Source organism: Mustela lutreola, chromosome 13, assembly GCF_030435805.1.
Source record: "Mustela lutreola isolate mMusLut2 chromosome 13, mMusLut2.pri, whole genome shotgun sequence".
NCBI lineage: Eukaryota > Metazoa > Chordata > Mammalia > Carnivora > Mustelidae > Mustela > Mustela lutreola.
The window spans coordinates 10,899,438-10,921,228 of NC_081302.1; the positions used below are offsets into that span (position 1 = coordinate 10,899,438).

The 21,791-nt window shown below is 39.7% G+C and overlaps 1 protein-coding gene and 1 non-coding gene across 3 annotated transcripts in view; one reads left to right on the top strand and one right to left on the bottom strand.

Annotated features, from left to right (window-relative positions):
• Positions 1-21,791, bottom strand: part of PCCA (propionyl-CoA carboxylase subunit alpha) — a 414,664-nt gene that overhangs the window by 304,881 nt on the left and 87,992 nt on the right. The window lies entirely within an intron of this gene.
• Positions 18,993-19,095, top strand: LOC131814212 (U6 spliceosomal RNA). The gene has a single exon (XR_009347205.1). It is a non-coding gene; the product is annotated as a U6 spliceosomal RNA (small nuclear RNA).

The following is a 21,791-nucleotide window of genomic DNA, read 5'->3' on the forward strand; positions in this document are numbered from 1 at the left end:
GTTCTCCTTGTGTAAACGGGCCACAGAAACGAGTTATGAACCTGTAACTTCCTTCTTTTGCACTTCACATAAAATATTTTATGTCCCTACAGTCTAGATATTAAAAATGAGTTGCTTTCATTTCTCCCTCATCCAATTATTTTTAATGTTTCATGAATGCTAAAATTAATTGGTACTTTTGGATTCAAAACAAATACTTTCCCAGTTCAATTTTGGAATATACCATATAATGACTATGAAATTAGATGAGCAATTTTACACTGTTAAGTAAAAAAAATTTAAGATTTAATAATACTTCAATTAGCATGAAGGGATGTTAATGCAGATGCCTCATGACTCGGCTTCCTGTTCATGCCTCACAATGTGTTAATGTTTACTGCCAGTAGTGAGTAGGTATAGTCACTTGGCCAGCTGGTGAAAGGCTAGAGAGCTTTTGTTTGGTCCAAGTATTAGATACCAAATTTCACTTAAAATTTTTTTTAATTGGTCTGGGATATGATCTGAATTATGTACTTTTCCTATTTCCTTTGAAAATATTTATGTATTTATTTTTAAAATGTACTACAAGCCCTCCCGTACTGCTTGCTTAATTTACTGCTTTCTGGAACACATCAAGTTTTCGATACCACCACTGGATGGAAGTAAGAGTCATATGTTCTGAATAAAGCATGTTCTATCTACAGTGGGGATATTCTTTTTTGTTGGCACATTTTTAATTGCCATGCTCTAGGATAGCTGACATTATAAAGCTTATTTCAAATACTGAATGGAATGCTAAAAAAGCAGAGATCATGATTTCCAATTAATTGTCAGGAACAATTGAGTAATTCCTCACTCTCCTCAGCACAGTCTAACCCACCAACCTGCTACTTTCACCTTTCAGTTTGGTCATTAACAAGGACGCACTGAAGTGAAAGTGACAATAAGATGTAGAGGAATGACCCAAATTGGAGGTTATCTCTAGGTGAGAAACTTTTTTAAGTTTAAAAAAAGTAAAAGAAAAAGGAATTCAATATCACCAATAATGTGGGTTTTTTTTTTAACTATATGTGCTCCCGAAGCAAGCACTAATATTTTTTTTAATTTACTTATTTAACACTGTCTATAGGGCACTGTATTATGCTTTTGCTAAAAAACACTTTATAAACACTTCAGTCTTCAGCTTCTAGTTTGTTTACAAAGTCAGAAAATCTTCATTTTATTCTAAATTCTACTGTAGTACCTTATGTTGTAGGCCATCTCACAGTTTTAAAGGTTTTTTAATATCTTTTCCTCAAAAGTGGGGAGCCAAGAAACCAGCAGGATACAGATAATCCTCTCCACTGAACATGTCAGTAAAATTAGGATCCAAAGGATGAAATGAATTGCCCACCATCACTAATAAATAGGTAAAGTGACAGAAACAAGACTAAGATCTTGCTACCTTCTCATGCTTGTGACAGGTCCAGGTGGCGAGTGCTTCTGCAATAAGCCAGACCTCGAGCGGACTACCGAACACTGCTCATACATCAGGTGTGCCCGGCACAGTTCTCGGACGGGACTATTACCCCAGTAACCACCTGGTTAGCGCTCCTTTCTACTCTCGGAAGCATGCTGGTTTGGACAAGACCTGGGTTTTGCCCACAAGGAGTTTATAGTCTGGTAGAACAACACATACCAAACAACAGAAACAATACATGGTATAGAGTAGTAAAAGCACCCCAAAAAATAAATAAATAAGGCACTACTATGAATAGGGTTCGATGTGGGAATCAGGGAAGGCTTCACAGAAAAGGAAGCATTTGAGGGAAAAAGGCAACTAGGATTTGGAAAAGTAGCATGGGAAAGCAAACATTTAAGTACACAGGAAAACCACTCTCACTGGTCTGTAGAGGGTTCTACAGTCATCAGAGAATGACGAGGAGGTTACATGTAACCAGTGCTCATTCAGAACGGCCTCCTCTTTCCCTCAAGTCCAACAATAACCAGATCTCGATTACAGACTTCTCTGCTATCAACTCAACAGCCAGTCATGCATTCATTCTACAAACACTTGCCAAATACCCAGTGTGTGGCAGGCACTGTGCTAAATGTAGGGATAAAATGAAAGACAAGACAGAGATGTATCACTGGCCTCTTAGTTGACACACCAACTCGGAAGATGTGATATAACAAGCAATTAAAATCACAACCTAGCATGAGTGCTCTGAGTCTAGAATATTCTGGGAAACTAATCATGGCAATTGGAATAAAGCAAATACGGGTGGAAACTTTGTGAGCCAACTTAATGTAAGTTTATCATACATGGAGTACCATATTTCAGAAATTCCCGGCCCTTTGCTTCAGAAAATTTCTCCCTTCTGTTATATTAGATACGCTATAATTTTAACATCTTCAGATCACCTGATATTTGTCTTTCTCAGAAAGTGCACCAGAGCCTTCCTACCTTCTGATAAATAACAGGTGAGCCTGCAATCTTCTCCCGTCACCGAAGTCCAGCCAGTGACTGATGAGGAAGAAATGGGGCATCATATCCGAACGGCTAAGCTTTACGTCAACATCCAGTAGGCATAAGCACAAATCCCAGCAAAAGGATATTCTTAACCAGCAGTGTGACTCCCTTCACACGTGCGTGACCACCACCCTGATGCAGCCGTTGGAAGTTCTGAAGTCACAGCAGATGCCACCTATACACCCCTCACTTCCCACGGCCCTTGAGACACGGGAAACAACTGTCACGCAGGGTTCTTCATTATTTTCTTGGAAGAAAGGCAGGAATCAGAAGCAACAGAGTAAGAGTTAAGTGCAGGGACTGTGGAGTTGGCCTGAAACTGCAATTCGACCGCCAACTCCCTGGTCGGCCTCTGACAGGTGACTTAACCACTCTGTGCCTGTTTCTGAACCCGTGAGGGTTCAATGAAGTGACAGATGTAAAGCACACAGGACAGAGGGGACCCACAGGAAGCTGCCACACGAGTGTGAACGACTCTGGAAGTCCGTCACAGAGCTGTCGGCCAGCGAGGCCTGCCAACCGGCCTTCCCGGCTGCGTAGACTTAACACACCCCGGGAGCCGCGCTCGGAAGCCGGTCCCGCAGCCGTCAGCCCCGAAGCCCCAACGAACTCGGGCCCCTTCCGGAGAGGCCAGACTACCTCCCGCTCACCCTGCAGCTCCTTTCCCTCAGTCGGAAAGCCCGCCTGTCCTTCCGACACGCGACTCAAGTCCTGCGCGCCTTCTTCCAAGCAAAGAGCGAGCCCCGGTCTTCGGGAGGAAAAGCTGTGGCCCGGCTTCTCGGACGCAGCCTCCCGCCCCAGCAGCCAGACTCCCTCCAGGAAGGGAGGCACGAGCGGTGCTGGAAGCGGACAGAAACCCAAGTGTGGCGAACGGGCCACCGGGGGACACGGCGGCTCCGTCCAGCCCACGGGGAGCCCCTGGCGAGCGCCGAAGCGCTTCAGGACCGAGTGTGGCGGCGGCGCAGGTGGAGAGGAGGGGGGAGGAGGTGGGGGACAGCAGCCCGATCCGGACGGGGAAAGAGGTAAGAGAAGCTGCAGTGACACCAACAGGTCTGGAGAGAAGGAAGAGGAAGGGACCCGAGCACTCAAAGGGACTAAGGCCGTTGGGACCAGAAAACCCCATTGAAATACGGAACCACAAGCAGGTTTGGTTACAAGGACAGTAAGACTCATTCTGCCTATCAGTGGCTTAGTAGTAGGACACCCAGACGGAGACACCAGGGGCATTTTTACTCGACCTGGAGATGTCCTCAGCCGATCAGACCCAAGCCAATCCTATAATGTCTTGGGAGAAATGACTGAGCACTTAAAACCTCACAGCTACCTATGTCATCTCGACTGCCGTGTGCTTGAAATGCTTCTAAAAGACGTTAAACAGTTTACTCACGTTATCACTACCTTTAATATTTCAGTTCCAAAACCAAAAGGGTGTTTTCGGAGTACTACTGTTCACGCTGTAAAGCTGTGGGATTTAGGATGTTTTTCTGGTTTAGAAGCTCACTTCTGGCACTGCAGTCACTCTCCTTGACCAAAGACTCCAACTCCGGTTGAATAATGCTATTTAATTACAAATACACTGCAAAAGTCTTCTTAAATCCTTGGCTTCGATATCCACACAAGAAGCTGAACAGAGAGAATGTGACAAGTGAGCAGAACATACAAACTGCCGTCCAGGATGAAGTCCATGAGCTGGGATGACATGCAAAGGCATTTCCATAGAACACAAAGGTCCACCCACCATACAACTCAGAAAACAGTGCTCTGGGGACAGAAGAGTCATCAGTCGCCCACAATTTCCAGCTACTGTCAGAGAAGGCTAAACCCTAGTTAAGACTTACAGAGAAATAAAGGCCAGCACCTCAGGAAACGCAACTAATTTAAAATACAGTCTTCTGTCTTCTTTAGGTTACCTATAATAAAGCCCTCAAAAGATTGTCCTTTTCCAATATGGTTGCCCAATCTACAAAGAATTTTCAAATTAACCACATGTAAATTGCTTGGGGGGTATTTATTTATTTATTTACTTATTTACCAAGCTGAGAAGACAGCATAAAAATTACCTTAGTGTGGAAAGGTGGAAGTTTATGAGTTTAAAATAAGAATTTTACATTACTGGAAAACAAAAAATTGTAATCACTGTTCATACTACTAAATAGTCAAGATGTATCTAAGATCATTGCTTCAAACTTACTTATCTGTAATTTTCTAAATAAAACTTTTGTAAGTTATTTAAAATAATGTAAGTCTCCTATTGCAGCAACTTAGGATGATGTCATTAGTCATCCAGAGATCACACAACATACTCCCCACCTTGTGGTCAGCTTCATGAAAACAAACAAATTTAAATTAGCACTAATCCCTGTATCTGCGTAAAAACCTCATTTCTTTTTATTTTTTTTTAAGATTTTATTTATTTATTTGACAGAGATCACAAGTAGGCAGAGAGGCAGACAGGGAGTGGGGGGGAAGCAGGCTCCCTGCTGAGCAGAGAGCCCAATGTGGGGCTCGATCCCAGGACCCTGAGATCATGACCTGAGCGGAAGGCAGAGCCTTAACCCACTGAGCCACCCAGGCGCCCCTAAAAACTCGTTTCTTTCACAGATCCCATTTGACTTTTATTTCCAAGAATTCCTTTTCCCTACATTAGTCTCAACATGCTAAGACAGAATTCCTGTTCCTTCTTACATGCTTACCCTCTTTCTGCAATTTTTTCATCACACAGAATAATACCTAATCCATAAATGTAAACATCAGCAGGTATGAATTTATCAAGCACCCACAGAATGGGGTGTGTTTAAACCCGAGGCTTCAATCCCACATCTCTCATGCTGCCAAGTCCTGCCTTACTCTATTCGGGGCTGGGAAAGTGAACCCTGGCCTCTTCAAATGCATCATTCAAATGATCTGGGAAAACCATTTTCTAAATCTAACATTAATGTTTACATAAGCTACTGTATTTTACATATATTTTACCAATGCAATTATTTTTCAGTCAATCCATGAAGACTTTTAATTCTGAAAATAATTTCTCCACAGCATATCTGAATTCACGGTTCACATTCTCAACTGATGTGCACTAAAGAGAATGTAACCCAAATGTTACTGAAAAAACTGAAATGATTAGTAGGCCCTGCACATGCAAACTACACAACACATTCTAAGATTATTTCTATATCATTCTGATTTTATTTCCCCTATTACTCTACACTCCCCAGCCATTAGCAGATAACTGTACCATGGGCTTTCTGATTTGCCCCGAGTCTCTTTCTAATGGGCATAACCAAGTATGTGCTTATCAACATGGCAGTGAATGTGCACTAGACTAAATATATTTGTGCAGCTACACAGCTGTTTCAAACACCACACCCAAACCACGGAGTAGTCAATTCCTATCCAACTAAAAAGGGACAATTTTAAAATAATTGGGGAAAAAAAAATCAAAAACAGTATTTCAAGACATGTTAAATTATATAATATTCTCATTTTCACGCCCTTAAATAAATTTTATTAAAACACAACCATACCCATTCATATTACCTCTTGTCTAGGACTACTTCCACACTGCAACTGCAAAGTTGTATGGTTACAACTGAGTTGAACAGTTGGGACACTATGGCCTGCAAAGTCTAAAATATTCAGGACCCTTTACAGATGAAGTTTGCGAAACACTGGCTTATATGATAAAAGAGTTTAAAATTCCAGTATTATGATCATGAGTGCCAGCTGAGTAACACCTTGCACAGAAACTGTACAAGTGATTTGTACATTTATAAATATCCACTTAAACTTGAGAAGAATTTAGGATATCGAATCTGTTCCACGAATGGCCCAAACACAAAGGTAGACAATCCACCTCTTACTCAATTTACTTGCTCATTAAACAAATATATGAGTCAGATATAGTTAAGGCACTGGGGAAATAAAGTATCAAAAGAAATAAACAACTCCTGTGGTTGTGTAGGTTACTAAATACATATCAGGCAGCAATACATACTTCAGAGAAAAATAAATTAAGAAATGGGAATTGAGAGCATAAGGTGGTGGGAGATCGGTGACCTGCACCTTCATTAGTCCAATCAGGGGAGCTCTTTGAGAAAAGGACTTCGGAGAATGGCCTAAAGAACAGCTATCTGGGGCGCCTGGGTGGCTCAGTGGGTTAAAGCCTCTGCCCTCAGCTCAGGTCATGATCTCAGGGTCCTGGGATGGAGCCTGCTTCCTCCTCTTTCTGTGCCTGCCTCTCTGCCTATTTGTGATCTCGGTCTGTCAAATAGATAAGTAAAATCTTTAAAAAAAAAAAAAAAAAAGAAGAAGAAGAAGAAGAAGAAGAGCTATCTGGAGGCATGGTGTTCACTAAAAAAACTAGCAAGTGAAAAGGCTCTGAGGTTGCAAGTATATCTTGTATCTCAAAAAAGAGTTTAACAAAAAAAAAGCTAAAACAAAGGAAGTGAGAAAGAATATAAAAATTTTTAGGTCAGGGGCGCCTGGGTGGCTCAGTGGGTTAAGCTGCTGCCTTCGGCTCAGGTCATGATCTCAGAGTCCTGGGATGGAGCCCCGCATCAGACTCTGCTCGGCAGGGAGCCTGCTTCCTCCTCTCTCTCTGCCTACTTGTGATCTCTCTCTGTCAAATAAATAAATAAAATCTTTAAAAAAAAAAAAAAAAAAACAATTTTTTAGGTCAGAACAGTGCAGGGTGGTGGGTGTCTTGAAGGACTTTGGCTCTGATTCTGAATGAAACTGGAAGCAAATAAAGGTATTTTGTAGCTTGGTTTTTAGCCAAGAAATGCTCTGATATCTGACGTACATGTTGACAGATCATTCTGACCAGGTTTTGAGAATCCCCTGGAGGAAGGTAAGGAGGGAATCTGGAGAGCAAGTTGGAAGCTAGTGAATGATGCAGATGAGAGATGCCGGGGACCAGAATAGACGGTAGCGCTGAGAGTGGTGAGAAGTGGTCCGATTGCAAACTCATTTCGAAGGGAGAGCCAAGAAAATCAATCCCCCTCCTGAAATATCCTTCCCCCTTTTGTATGCCCATGCTTTTCCTCTACCATCTTCTCTATCTAAATGCTTTGTCTTCAAAGCCTAGTTGAAATGCCGCCTTCTTCAGGAGGCTTCCCTAGACACTCCTCCCCGATCAAAAGTAACCTCTTCATCTGACTTCCTCACAGGCCATCTCGGACTCTCTGATGAACCTCCTCCCCCCGGCATCTCTTCTACCAACTTCATGGGGGAGTGAACCTTTGCCATCTTTGTATTCACCAGCATCCGCCGCATCCAAAGATAAATGCTGAACCACCAAATTAGTTAAGTTCTAAGTTTCTCCTAGCTCAAAAAATCTGTGATTTTCTTCACATGTATACTTCATAACTCCAAAAGAAGCTACAGTCATGAAACAGAGCTTTACGGGGGCACAGAGCTTTTATGAGAGGTGTCAGTTCCTCAGGAGGAAACCAGTAGCTATACACATACGAAATACTCTTCTTCACTAAGCCTTTCAAACACACACACACACACACACACCCTTATATATAAAGTTTAACAATCTTCCCTCCACCTATTCCAATCCCAAACCTACCAGAATTAACTACTACTTCCAAGCAGCACCTACACTAGATACACTCTGATGGCGGAAGTTCTCAGACTGCCCTGTAATTAGGGGGTGTGACAGATGTCTGTGGCAGAGTTAGCCAGCTCACAACCTTCCTGAACTGTCCTTTTCCCAACCACAGCAAAAGACCCGTCAGCCGCAGCCCTTCTGAATGCTCCGATCTTGCTCCCTGAACACAGGCGACTGGAGCAAAGAGCAGCTAACCCAAACTCCATCTATCATAGTCCCTTTCAAAGCTAGGAACAAGGACAGAAAGAAAAACACAGCTTTCCTCTTTTCACCTAAACTCAGGGACTGTGTTTCGGACACGTTACACTGGGCCACGTGAGTAGAGAAGCAGAGGATTCAAGTCGACAAGCCCGCAGAAAGATTGTAAAGAAAGAAGAAACAAGAGAGAAACAAGAGCTGACAGCTGGCTGGTCTGTTTCCGACACCTTCTTCTAACTCTGGGATCTCTCAACACACCCTTGCCTGATACGCAGATAGTTCTGACTGCCTGGCAACATCATTAAAGCAACTCACAGTCCTAAGACTAGTTCCCTAATAATTAAGGGTTAATTCTTTAAGCTCTGTTTTTTTCCAATTTTCACTAAATATTAATAATAGAGTGTTTTCTCAGTCCCTAAATCCAAAGCAAAAAATAGACAGTCTTAAATCAAAAGCCAATACACATAAATAAATTTCCTGGAAAAGCACGTTCTGTAGTCTGTTTTTTTTAAATTAGTTCCTCAGTATCTAACATAGTGAGATAGGAATACTTTTCAATAAACATCTGTTAAAGCGCAAAATGCTGTTACCCCATGAGACATCCCTACTCTCCCCTCCCCCAACACACACCCCACCATCTCTTAAGACAGAAATCCTTCTAAAAGTACATCTCACAGTTCTTGATTTCTCTGCCATTCTCTTGAATCTATCCCCCATTCTGCTAGCTACTCTCACGGTGACAATATGGCTGTCAGCTCGTCACAAAATGTGTGAGAGGACAAAGAAAAGAGGGGGAGAAAGGAGAGAGACACACTGATGCTAAAGCTTAGAATGAGAAAGTTTCCTCTCCTCTCCTAAGGAATCTCAAAAAAGCTTCTCATGTTTCATTGACCCAAACTGGCTCAAGCCTTCACTGACTCATCCCTGAATCAGTAATTGTCAGGGAAGATAAGGTGATCATAACTGGCTTAACTATCACCCATAGCAGAGAGGATGCTGGACAGGCAAACTCTCCACTACAATGGGAGAGTGCATGCACCATGCACACCTGACATTTACAAGCATTTATTAAAGCATGTCTACATGGTATAACATTACCCACTAGCCAGACACAGAGTCAAAGAAGCATATCAGTAATTAACACTGGTGGGAAGATATCAAAGGATACAGAACTTCAAATGGCCACCTTAAACTGGAATGCCATATATTCCCCCTCTGTATCCACACCTAGCTGCTAAGTGCTCTTGGGACTTGAAGGTCAAAGGTTCCCTTGAGCAGTCTAACTAGAGTGGTTTTTCAAAGACTGAATAATCTAGACTTGAGGAAACAAACCATTGTGGGAAGAGGAATGATTCTTGGTATAAGATTAACTTTTGCTGGTAAGGGTGGAGTTTACTGAAAAGTCCATGATTTGCAAAGTATAAATTAGCAGATAGCTTTGTTTTCACAGAGCTGTATCCTAAAAGCATCTGCAGGCGGGCAGGTGTGAGATTTCACCTACTTCTAGGACACTGTTTCTTGTCATATTTAGTATGGAACTCACATTTTTCCGCTCATATTATCATAACAGTTGTTAATCACCTTACTCTTTAATTTGATATGCCCTCTCCTAATAGTAATAAAAGAGTACATCACATTAAGTCAGCACACACTTTAATTCCCCCAGTGGCTTCCTAATGCGACACAACTGAAAATCCCAACTGATCTGCCCTAAGCCTACCTTTCCAAACTGTACCACATGCCTCCTCATTCATTACTCGCCTGCCACACCAGCTTCTTTCTCTCAAGCCACACGCTCATCTCATTCCTGCCTCAGTGCATTTACAGCTGCCATTCTCTCTGCGTGGAGAGGGTTTGCCCTGGATCTTCACATTGCTTGCTCCTTCTCATCTTGTTATTTCAGTTCAAGTGTCACAACCTTCTCGGCACCCCACCCCCACCTAAGAGTCCCACCACACACATATCCAAATCAACGCCCACCCCTACCCCACCGGGCACCCCCCCCACACACACACACCCCTAAGCTATGACCCCTCCATAGAGCACTGCCTTTGGGTCAGACACTAATCCCTGATCCAATCAATTGTCAACAGAGTGACGGGATCACATGATAAAGAAAGCTTGGTAATCTAAACAACAGGAACCACGTGCTACCGGCAAAGAGCAGCAAGAATATTAAAAAAAGCAAGTCAAGTATTAGTGACCAAACTGAACTGAAAACACAGAAATGATTAAGCAGCCAAGTCCATCAAGATTCTCTGTTTCCTAAAAGATCATAAAAGCATTTGGAGCGAAAAAAGTAAATTATTGCCCCAATGCAAATACCAGCTGTAGGTTCTTCTTTTCAATAAAATACAGATACCAAACGGGTTTCTCTTATTCCTTAAAAACACAGCAAACATAAACGAACACAAAGTCACTGAGCATCTCTAAGAGAATGCACTTGAGATGATATTACTCAACAGTAGTTTTTGGTGCGTGGGGGATAGGCTAGGTCGGGGGGGGGGGGGGGGTAGGTTTAAAAGAGGCCCCTTGTTATGATAAGCACTGGATGATGCATGCACTCGATGAATCACTGAATTCTACTCCAGAAACCAATACTGCACTATACATTAACTGACAAAATTTAAACTTCAAAAAATAAAGCAGTGCTTTTTATCAGCATATAAATTCTACTTTATAAAATCAGTTATTTACAGAAGCAATGAATTAGTTCAAGGTACAAATATTTAACTTCATTATTATTCTGTAAAATTCAAGGTAAAGAAAAAGATCACACAGACAAAAATCTAAGTTAACAGCAAAAAAAAAAAAATCCTGTTAAATCTTATGTCTAAATTACTTCTTAAAATAAACAGGCATTAAAACAGGATTCAAAGAAGCAAGAGTGCTGCAGAAAACAGTAATTCTGTAGCTAAGAAAATATCTGAAAACATTTGCCCAGTAGATGTTGCCAGAACCTCCCATCCTTTTAGATTTGGGGCATCTTAGAGGAGAGTCTGGGCCAGCAACCCAACTACGCTCTAAGAGCAACTATAGTAGTCCCCTCTCAAAATTCTGAAAAACCCATTTGGGGGGTGTCAGTAGGAGGTAAATTAAAGCCTTATGCATTGAAAAGCAAATAATTTGGAAAATGTACAGGGGCAATGAATCCTGAAGTTATCAGGCATCAGAAAGTTTTGTATAGTTGAGCTAAATAAAATCTACATTTTCTATTTCTCAACTATTTTCTAAAAAATATATCAGAACTGCTAAACATGGCTCCTGGGTTTAAGATGAGACTTATCAACAAAACTATTAAGTGAATAAGCATCTTGTCTACTTTTTTAAGTTGAAATAAAATCTACACACTATCCAAGCTAACTGAACAGGAAAATTTTATGAATCAAATTAAATAACCCTATGTTTTCTGGTAGGAAGAATATATCACTACATAAAACATTTATCAGATATTCAGAAGTGGACAACAAAAAACAAGACCTGAATATAACTTCAGTCTGGTAATATTAAAAACCTAATCTAAGAAATGTTGCTTCAAGTCCTAACCACTTTTAAAACAAAATTCTACCACTACAATGCAGATCTTTTCAAATAAGAAAAGGAGAAACTCCCCTTTTATCTAACAGCAGTAAAAAAAATATCTCCTTCACAGTGAAATTTTTAAAGACACACTTTATAAAAAGAGACCACTTAGTACCATGCTCAAATTTTCAGTAACAAGAATATTAAAATGTAATCAGTATGATGAGAATATTTTCTTGAGTCTTTTTTTTTTTTTTTTTTAGCTCTGAGAATATCTGAAGTCTTGAGCTAGTTTTACATGCTCTTCTTGAAGGAACTGATTTCTTTATGTTTTGTATCTTAAAATGGTTTGGAAATGGTAAAACAGAAATAATCGATTTTCTTTTTCTACAGGAGGCCAGACAAGCCTTCCTTTGCCAAGATTCAAACAGATACAGCACCCTTCTCAACACATCACGGGTGTGTGTAAAAGAATAACATCTTACAGCTCACTTTTAATTTTTTTTTCTATTTCTTTTTTACTAAAAAGAATTGAACTAAAGTGTTTACTAAATAAATAATGGACCTGAGAAACAGGGAATTCTACATTTCTTTATCTGGCCCTAAGTCTACTAACCAAGTATCACTAGAACTATTTACACACTCATTATACAAGAGGCAATTTGCCAGTAATTGAAAAAAGCCTACAAAATTAACAAATGAATGCTATTCTGACACTAGAAAGCTGGCAATGGTTACACAAGCTTTAGCCTTCTAAAACCATAATCAGAATTGGGACGATTAATCAACATTTTAACACTTCCCATCTGTACAAGTGCTCAAGGTAGTGCTTACTGTCACTTGACAAGTTGCTTAGCATTGCAAAATTTGGTAATTCATGTCTTACTGAATTTTTACTGACTTGGAAGAAAATAAAACACCAATTAAAAGCAGATGTCACCTTTAATTCTAACTGGCTGACAAACTTCTAATTTTTTTTTAACCCAATGCACAGACAGAACACACGTAGATGACAGTTTAGACAGTTAAATATTCAAAGTCACTGATATCCTCCACAAATTTGCAAGTGATTTTCCAGAACTTAATCCCATGGGATTTTAGCTGGCAAGCATCCAGAAAGAATAGTAGTCATCTAGAAGGTAAATTTATTGCTACATTTTTGCAAAGGCTTCAAGTACTGATCAGAACATTACTAAGTTAATATTCTCAAGATTCTCATCTTCACCTTCATACATATAAAAGATTTCAAAACCATGTTGCTCCTCTATTAAAACTCTAGCTAATAAAATCTAAAAGTTTTAATAAACTGTGGCTATCATACCTTCATGCTTAAGTGATTCAAAAGCTAAATCACATCCAACTTGAATTTACCATAAAATAATAATAAACTGACTTTGAGTACTCATGTTTTTCAACGTCTTTTAATACTCACTTTTGATTCTAACCATGAATTGTGAACAAAACTTCTTGAATTCAATGTTTTGAGAAGCAGCACAAAAATAAGCAAGTAGATAAACAGAGGCCAGATGATCAAACACACAAACAACTGGCAATATTAATACCCACGTTCTTGAAACTCAGATTTCCATATATATGAAAGTAAACTTAAAATGGAGAAAGAATTAGCAGCATATTTTTAATCTTCTAAAGATAGCTAGGCTAGTGTTTCCTCTGTGCACAAAGTAACTTGTAATAAAATGCTGAGTTCTAAAAATGCTTTTATAAAATGTCAAATTTTTCTACAAAAAGAAACTTCTAGATCTTCCCCAATGCCCCAGTTTCAAAGACAACACACTAACATGAGTCTGTCTCTGTGCCCAGGAATACTGACCACGGCCTCCAGATTACCCTTTAATGATCTATGCAAGCTTTCAAAAGCCAGAACAAGCTGGTACCAATCAGGCAGAGAGGGAAAAATGAATCCCAGAAGGAATCACCACAGAGATCCCAATCACAATAATGGGGTCCCTAGGAGCTGTAAAGCCGATCAAGCCCTTTGCTTCTGTGGATTCATTGCATAACAATCAGACTTCCCTTAATAGTTAGAAGGGGTAAAGGAACCAGGTGGATCCTCTATTGTTCACTTCCTAGGTCTAACGGAGTATTTTCATTTTAATAGAAAGTCTGCCTTGAGAGAAGAATCTGGGGAAGATGAAATGGAAAGGTGGTCACAAAAAGGGGATTTAAGGGGATAGCCTACCTGGAACAACTTTTGTAGGCCTCATCTTTGCATTTTCAGCCTGCTTCATGCATTGCTAATCAGAGATCCACTGGAAGCTTCAGAACCCACTGAAAGGCCTGGCAGGGTATTTGGCTTTCAATTCTTCTACTCTGTTTATTCCCAATATATATTCATCGGGCTTAGAAACAACTCTTGAACAAGGGCAGCCACTCAGCAATGAAATGTAAATTACTGGCATGTGCTGAAACCTGGACTTGCCACCACTAATGAGCACATTAAAGGAAACTGCTCGCTGGATGACTGCAGCCCTTTTACTTAACCCTGTGCACACGGAAAGCCACAATTCAACATCAATTAAAGGAGCGAGCTGCAAAACAGTAACAGAGCAGCCCTGTCACCACTTTTAATACCTCAGAGACCAAAAAGCTAAGACAAACACAAAATTTCTACCCTTCCTCAACTAAAAATATTGTGCAAAACTTGATTGTCAACATGGTCGGCTTTGGTTAAGAGTTCTGCGACCTGTTTCAAAGCCACCCTGACTTCAAATAATTTCCTAAAAGCGAAAATAAAATCTCTGGCTATCTATATAGAAAAGAAAAGAGAAAAGAAAAGAAAAAAGGAAGACCAACAACGTACTCATATATTGGTTTCGTCATTAATCAGTCAACAAATTTGGGTTAGTGATCTAAAGCTCACCAGGGACTTGGCAAAACTGTGAAAAGTTTATAAGTTTGTCAAGAAAAAAAAATCATCCTATAAACTAATGCTTTAGGTCACAAAAAAAATACTTGCTTTACATAAGCAGGGCCTCGTTTATTGGCACTCAAAATATTAGCCTAACTCACCAAAATATCATCTGCAATTTACAACAGGAAAAACTAAAATGAAATGCAAACAGATATCTAGTATCTATTACTAACTTTTGAAATAAATATGATTTTTCAGAGGTGCCAGGCTGGCTCAGTCAGTAGGAGGCACTGGCTTTTGATCTTGGACTCATGAGTTTGAGCCCCAGGTTGGATTCAGAGCTTACTTTAAAAATTAAAATTTCAAAGTAATGGGCAATGGAATGACGGTATCATTAATACATTAATTTGCTATTTTCAGTTACTGTGTAACATTTTTCTAAAGAAAATAAGTAAGCACTTGTAATATTAATGTTTTAATATAATTTTATCATTCTCTGATGACCTAAAAAGTATGCAAGATTCTTAAGCACCCCCAAGATTAATCACAATACCATAAACATTAAAGCAATATTTTTTCTTCATTGATTCTGAGTAAATTTTAGTTTTCCATACAATGTGTGCAGTTAAATCAGTTTTTTACAAGAGCTTGAAAAGAATAGACATCAAAAGAACTGATCACTACCAGCACGTGATTAGGGAAAATTTGGGGATAGAGTGACCATGAGTGGGGGGAGGAGCAGAGGGAGAGGTACAGCAGTCTCCCTACTTAGCAGGGAGCCAGACACAGGGCTCCATCCCAGGCCCCTCAGATACCGACCTGAGCTGAAATCAGATGCTTAACCTTGACTGAGCTCCCTAGGTGCCACACCCCACCCACCATTTTTTTTTTAAGATTTTGTTTATTTTAGGGACGCCTGGGTGGCTCAGTTGGTTGGGCGGCTGCCTTCGGCTCAGGTCATGATCCCAGCGTCCTGGGATCGAGTCCCACATCGGGCTCCTTGCTCAGCAGGGAGCCTGCTTCTCCCTCTGCCTCTGCCTGCCATTCTGTCTGCCTGTGCTCGCTCGCTCTCTCTCCCTCTATCACTGACAAATAAATAAATAAATAATCTTAAAAAAAAAAAAAAAAAGATTTTGTTTATTTTATTTGAGAGAGAGAGAATCTCAAGCAGACTCCCACTCAGCACAGAACCCAAGGCAAGGCTTGACCTCACGACCCTGAGATTGTGCATGACCTGAGACGAAACCAAGAATCAGATGTTTAATCGACTGGGCCGTCCAGGCTCTCCGGGAAAATTATTTTGATTCAGTTCCTTCATGTATAAATTAAAGGTAATGATATCACCAGAACATATAAAGAGTGAAGAAAAAGCACATATGAAACACTTTTCATATTATCTGACAATCCCCCAAAAACAGAATCATTAGCTCACTAGGAAGGCAAATCCTTCCCCTCCTGCTATCAGAGTCCCATTTAGCAAGGTCCTTCAGAAGTACACCTGCCTAGGGGCACCTGGGTGGCTCAGTGGGATAAGCCTCTGCCTTCGACTCAGGTCACGATACCAGGGTCCTGGGATCGAGCCCCACATGGGGCTCTCTGCTCAGCGGGGAGCCTGCTTCCTTCCTCTCTCTCTGCCTCTCTGCCTACTTGTGATCTCTGTCAAATAAATAAAAATCTTTTAAAAATAAATAAATAAATAGATAGATAGATAGATAGATTGATTTGGTCTTGCTTTGGGGAACCTACATGGCTTAGTCAGTTAAGTGTCTGATTCTCAGTTTCTGCTCAGGTCATGATCTAAGGGTCATGAGATTGAGCCCTTCGTGGGGTTCCACACTCTGCAGGGAGTCTGCTTGAGTTTCTCTCTCTCCCTCAATACCCTCCCCCAGCTGGTGCCTCCTTCTCTCTCTAAAAAATTAAATTTTAAAAAATAAATAAATTGCTTTTGCTTTTATGGTGATAAACAACAGTAATAGCAGGAATAATTATAAAAACAACAGTCTGTATATACTTCGACGATAAATTACAGGCCCAAGTTTTAACTACAAAGCATGAAGATTGCAAAAGTAATTTACCATTAATATGTATAGAAGACAAAGCCATATTATACTATATTATATCTATAATATACTATATTATACTATATTATATCATATATAGATATCCAATATAAGATTTTTTTCAAATAAAATGAATAAGAATTAGATTCTAATAAATATTTGTTATTTCTAAAAGTAAATTTGTATTTCAAATGAGTTTGGTGTGAGCAGCAAGGAGATTAGCCTCTTTTCTAGTTTTTCTCATATTTGGAAATATATATATATAATTCCATTAAAATCAGCAAAGAGGGGGAGCCTGGGTGGCTCAGTAGTTAAGCATCTGCCTTCAGCTCAGGTCATGATCTCAGGGTTCCAGCCCCGCATCAGACTCCCTGCCCTGAGGGAAGCCTGTTCTCCCTCTCTCCTACTCCCGGGTGGGGTTACATCTCTCACTGTATCTCTTCTCTGTAAAATAAAATAAAATCTTTTAAAAATAAATAAAATTGGCAAAGAATTATTTGTAACTAGTAAGTTAAGTGGTAAACAACACGAATTCAGAGATGAATAAAGGTCCTTGACATGACACATAGTTGTAAGGCCAGAAAGGAATGCCAAAGCAGGGAAGGGAAGGGTACGCAAAGAAATCTTGCTTTTTGACTAGAATGCTCTTCTCCCATGGTATCTCAGTTTAAAGGTCACCTACTCAGATTTTTTGGTACTACATTTTCTACCTTCTGGCACAGCATTTCTCAAATTTGGGGAGCTAAGAATGAAACAATGAGCATGTGAAGAACTAAATAAAAAGCTAAGAAAATACACACATGTGCACACACTCAAAGACTCAAACAAATATGCCGTAAGTATGCTGGGAAATACACATACACAAGAACAGAATATTCTTTGGTTGGCAAATTAGCATATCACACTCTGTTCCAATATGGTGCCTCAAGAACTCTGTAACAATATCTTTAGATAAGGTCCAGTCCAAAAACAAAACCCCAGTAATCATCTCATTATTTCTGCCTCTTTGCCCATTTTAGAAAGGATGCACTTAAAAGCTTAATTTTAGAAAGTATCTGAGGCAATAAGAATCACTATATGTAACAGTGATAATTAATGTACTTCATTGCATCTGACAAAACCTTCAATCTATTACTTTCACTAGAAAAACAACAACAAAAAAATCTTTCCTACTGATTTCCAAGCTTAGGGGTTATATACAAACAAATATATGAAATTCAACTTTAAGAGGTTAAAAATAGCATTACAACCTAAAAACACAGGGATGTTTCTCAGTGTGCCCTTTCTATATTTATTTCCAGGATTCCAAGTTTTAATTCAGCAACTTCTGTCACCGACTGGATAGTTACAAGTACTACTAAGAGCTTCAGTGATACAAAAGAATTAAAATGGATGATTTCAGCATTCTAACTCATGTAAAAGTTGGGTGACAATCAACAGATGGCAGATAAAAATGTGACAGAGCCATACCATGGCCTTTATCCGACTTAGAAAGCAATGAGCTTCTGACACACACTACAACGTGGATGAAGCCTGAGGACATTATGCTCACTCAAACAAGCCAGACACAGAAGGTACAATATTCTATGACTCCCCTTGTAAGAGTTACTACCTAAAAGAGGCAAATTCATAAACACAAAGTAAAACAGACCAGCGGGGGGGGGGGGGGGTAGGAATAATAGATAGTTACTGTTTAATGGGTACAAAGTTTCAGTTTGGGATGATGAAAAACTTACAGTAGTGATAGTTGCACACTGTCAATGTACTTAATGCCACTGAACTGTGCACTTAAAAATGGTGAACAAGGGGGCACCTGGGTGGCTCAGTCAGCTGAGTGTCCAGCTAGTGATTCTGGCTCAGGTCATAATCTCAGGGTCCTAGGAACAAGGCTCCATGCACAGCAGCAGGGAACATGCTTGGGATTCTCTCTCCCCCTCTCCCTCTGCCCCTCCCCACCCTCAGTCAAGGTACTCACTCTCCCTCTCTCAATTTCTTTCTTTCTTTTTTTTTTTTTTTTTAATTTTTAAAGATATTTATTTATTTATTTATTTATTTGAGGCAGCGCAGGGGATCAGGGAGTGAGGGTCAGAGGGAAAGGGAGAAGCAGGCTCTGCACTAAGCAGGGAGCCTGACGCAGGGCTTGATCCCAGGACTCCAGGATTATGACCTGAGCTGAAGGCAGACACTTAACTGACAGAGCCACCCAGACACTCCTCAAATTTCTTTTTTTAAATGGTGAAAAGGGCCCCATATATATTAAAATTGGGAGGAGAGAGAAGATTATTAGCATGGCCCCAGCACAAGGATACAAATTCATGAAGCATTCCATATTTTTTTTAAATGATGAAACAGGTAATTCTATGTTATATATGATATACCACAATTAAATATGTACATAATAAAGGACAAAATAAAACATCATAATTTCTTCAAGGTACCCTAAAAATAGAACAACACAGAAATCAATCTTAATTTCAAAAGGCTGATATTTGGGTCATTAATGAAGGAAATGTCCTCAAACATGTTTAAAGTAAAAATTATGACATTTTCCTGATGGAATGTGTAATATATGCTAATGAAATAAATACATATGACAACAGTAGCACAGAGAATGCTGACAGAAGACAGCGACTGGGAACTATACAATATTAACATTTCTACATTTTACCTAAAACAGTATGATTTTTTTTTTAAAGATTTTATTTCTTTATTTGACAGAGAGCAAAAGAAAACAAGCAGGAGGAGCAGCAGAGGGAGAGGAAGAAGCAGGCTCCCCACGGAGCAGAGAGCCAATGCAGGGCTCAATCCCAGGCTCTGGAATCACGACCTGAGTAGAAGGCAGACGCTTAACTGACTGAGCCACCCAGACGCCCCTGACATGGTGTAACATTAACTCTAAATAGGCCATGAAAAGTTAAGGATGCATACTGCAGTACCTAGGAAAAACAACTATAAAAAGGACTTCATAGATAAATTTAAATTCCAAAAATTAAGATAATCCAAGTAAGACAGAAAAAGAAAACAGAATGGTAGCCACAAACCCAGTCACATCACTAATATATTAAATGTTAACAGATCTTAGTGAAATTGCATACTGATGAGGGTATACAAATCCATGACAATAAAAACACTGAACTGCTTATCACAAAAGGGTGACTATTAGGACATGGGAATTGTATTTCAGTAAAGCTGTTATTAAAGAAAATAAGGCAAACCAAAAAACATAATAGACTAAACACTTACAATTAAAGATACAGATTAGGAGAATGATTTAAAAGTACAACCCACCTATAAGCTGGCTACAAAAGACATGTTTTCAATATAAGGAGTCAGACGGAGAAGTGCATATCATGCATACTGCCAGCGGAAGACACTTAAGAGACTCTGGAGTTAAATATTAAGCAACTTGTCGAAGATCTTACAGCTACAAAATGGCAGAGCAAGCATTCTAACTCTGATTACAGACTGTGCTAGTAAGTGCTGGGGACAGTAAGGAGTGAGAAAAGGAAAGCTTGAGTATAATATCCAAGTTATTTTAACTTTAAGCAAAGGGTAGAAAATCCCATATTCTTAATCTTCCTATTGAAGTCACCAAAAACCTCACAATCCTAAATGTATTTGCCTTGTCTATGCCCTTAAAAAATCTCCCTAGAAATAAAGGAAGAGTTCTCCTTTTCAGGTATCCATGTTAGAACATTTCTGCTCAACATCACCTTCAAATTCTTCAACAAATATTCTGGAAGGTAACCTCTAATCCGACATGCAGGAAAAGAAACATATTCCCAAACATTTCAAAGGACATTCTGTTATAAGGGTTTTATGAACTTACTTGCATATGTTTTCATAAATGCTCCTGAACATAACATTTAAGAGTCACAATTATAAATATATTATAAAACTGTCAGAAGGAAAGAGTCACTAACTTTTTCCTCTAAATCCATGGAAACCAGATTAATTAATTCAAAGTAAATACACCATAGAGCAGTAAAAGGTATCAATGACCACTGCACAGCTCTACCAGCTCACTCAATTACTTTACTTGTAAAGTCAGGGGGCTCCTGTGGGGGTTTCCTGGGGGGCTCATTCCTTAAGCATCTGCCTTTGGCTCAGGTCACGATCCTGGAGTCCCAGGATCACGCCCCGCATCTTGGCTCTCTGCTCAGAAGGAATCCTGCTTCTCCCTCTCCTACTCCCCCACTTCTGTTCCCTCTCTCATGGTCTCTCTCCCTGTCAAATAAATAAATAAACTCTTTTTTTAAAAGAAGTTTACTTATAAAGTCAGCAAATCCAAGTGCAGACAGTTACTTTCACTGGTGTCCAAGAGCAAAAGATCAGAAAAACAAAAATAATTGTTTTTAGACCTTAAATATGGTGCACCAATGGGGGGAAAGAATGAGCGAGAAGAGAAAAGCCTCCAAGAGCAAAAATAGGCACCGGCCAAAGCTATCATTTCAAAAAACAAAAACAGAAAACACTAATAACTTGGTCTAGTTTCAATTCATCTTTGAAGCAGTTTGGAACATTTACTGAGCTGGGAATTTCTAACTTCTGTTAGAAACTATACTGTCTTTACTAGCCATGTGACACCAAGCAAAGCCTTTACTACTGAGATTATTCTCTCTTCTTAACACCGAGGATGGTAATACTTACCATCACAGATTGTCAGGAAGATAAAGTAAGAATGATGCTAGTGTTATGTGAAGGTTAGTATTCACCACACCTATTTTTAAGAGCCTGGAGGAAGCAAGAAACGTTCAGTGCCACTTCTTTTCCTATAAACAAAATCCGACTTCAGCAAATGAGGAGTCCCGTACATAACAATCTACAGCAAAATACTAACCCACACACTCACTCACTCCAGAAGGATATAAACAGGGGTGCAAGGGTACAGTGGCAGCCTCCAGGGAATTCAGTGGGGGTTGGGGTCAGAGTTGCACAGATGAAGGAAACCTTCTCTTTCAATGTATACATGGGGCTTAACTTTAAGATTTTACATCCCTGAAAATTTTTAACTTTAACATAATAAAGTCA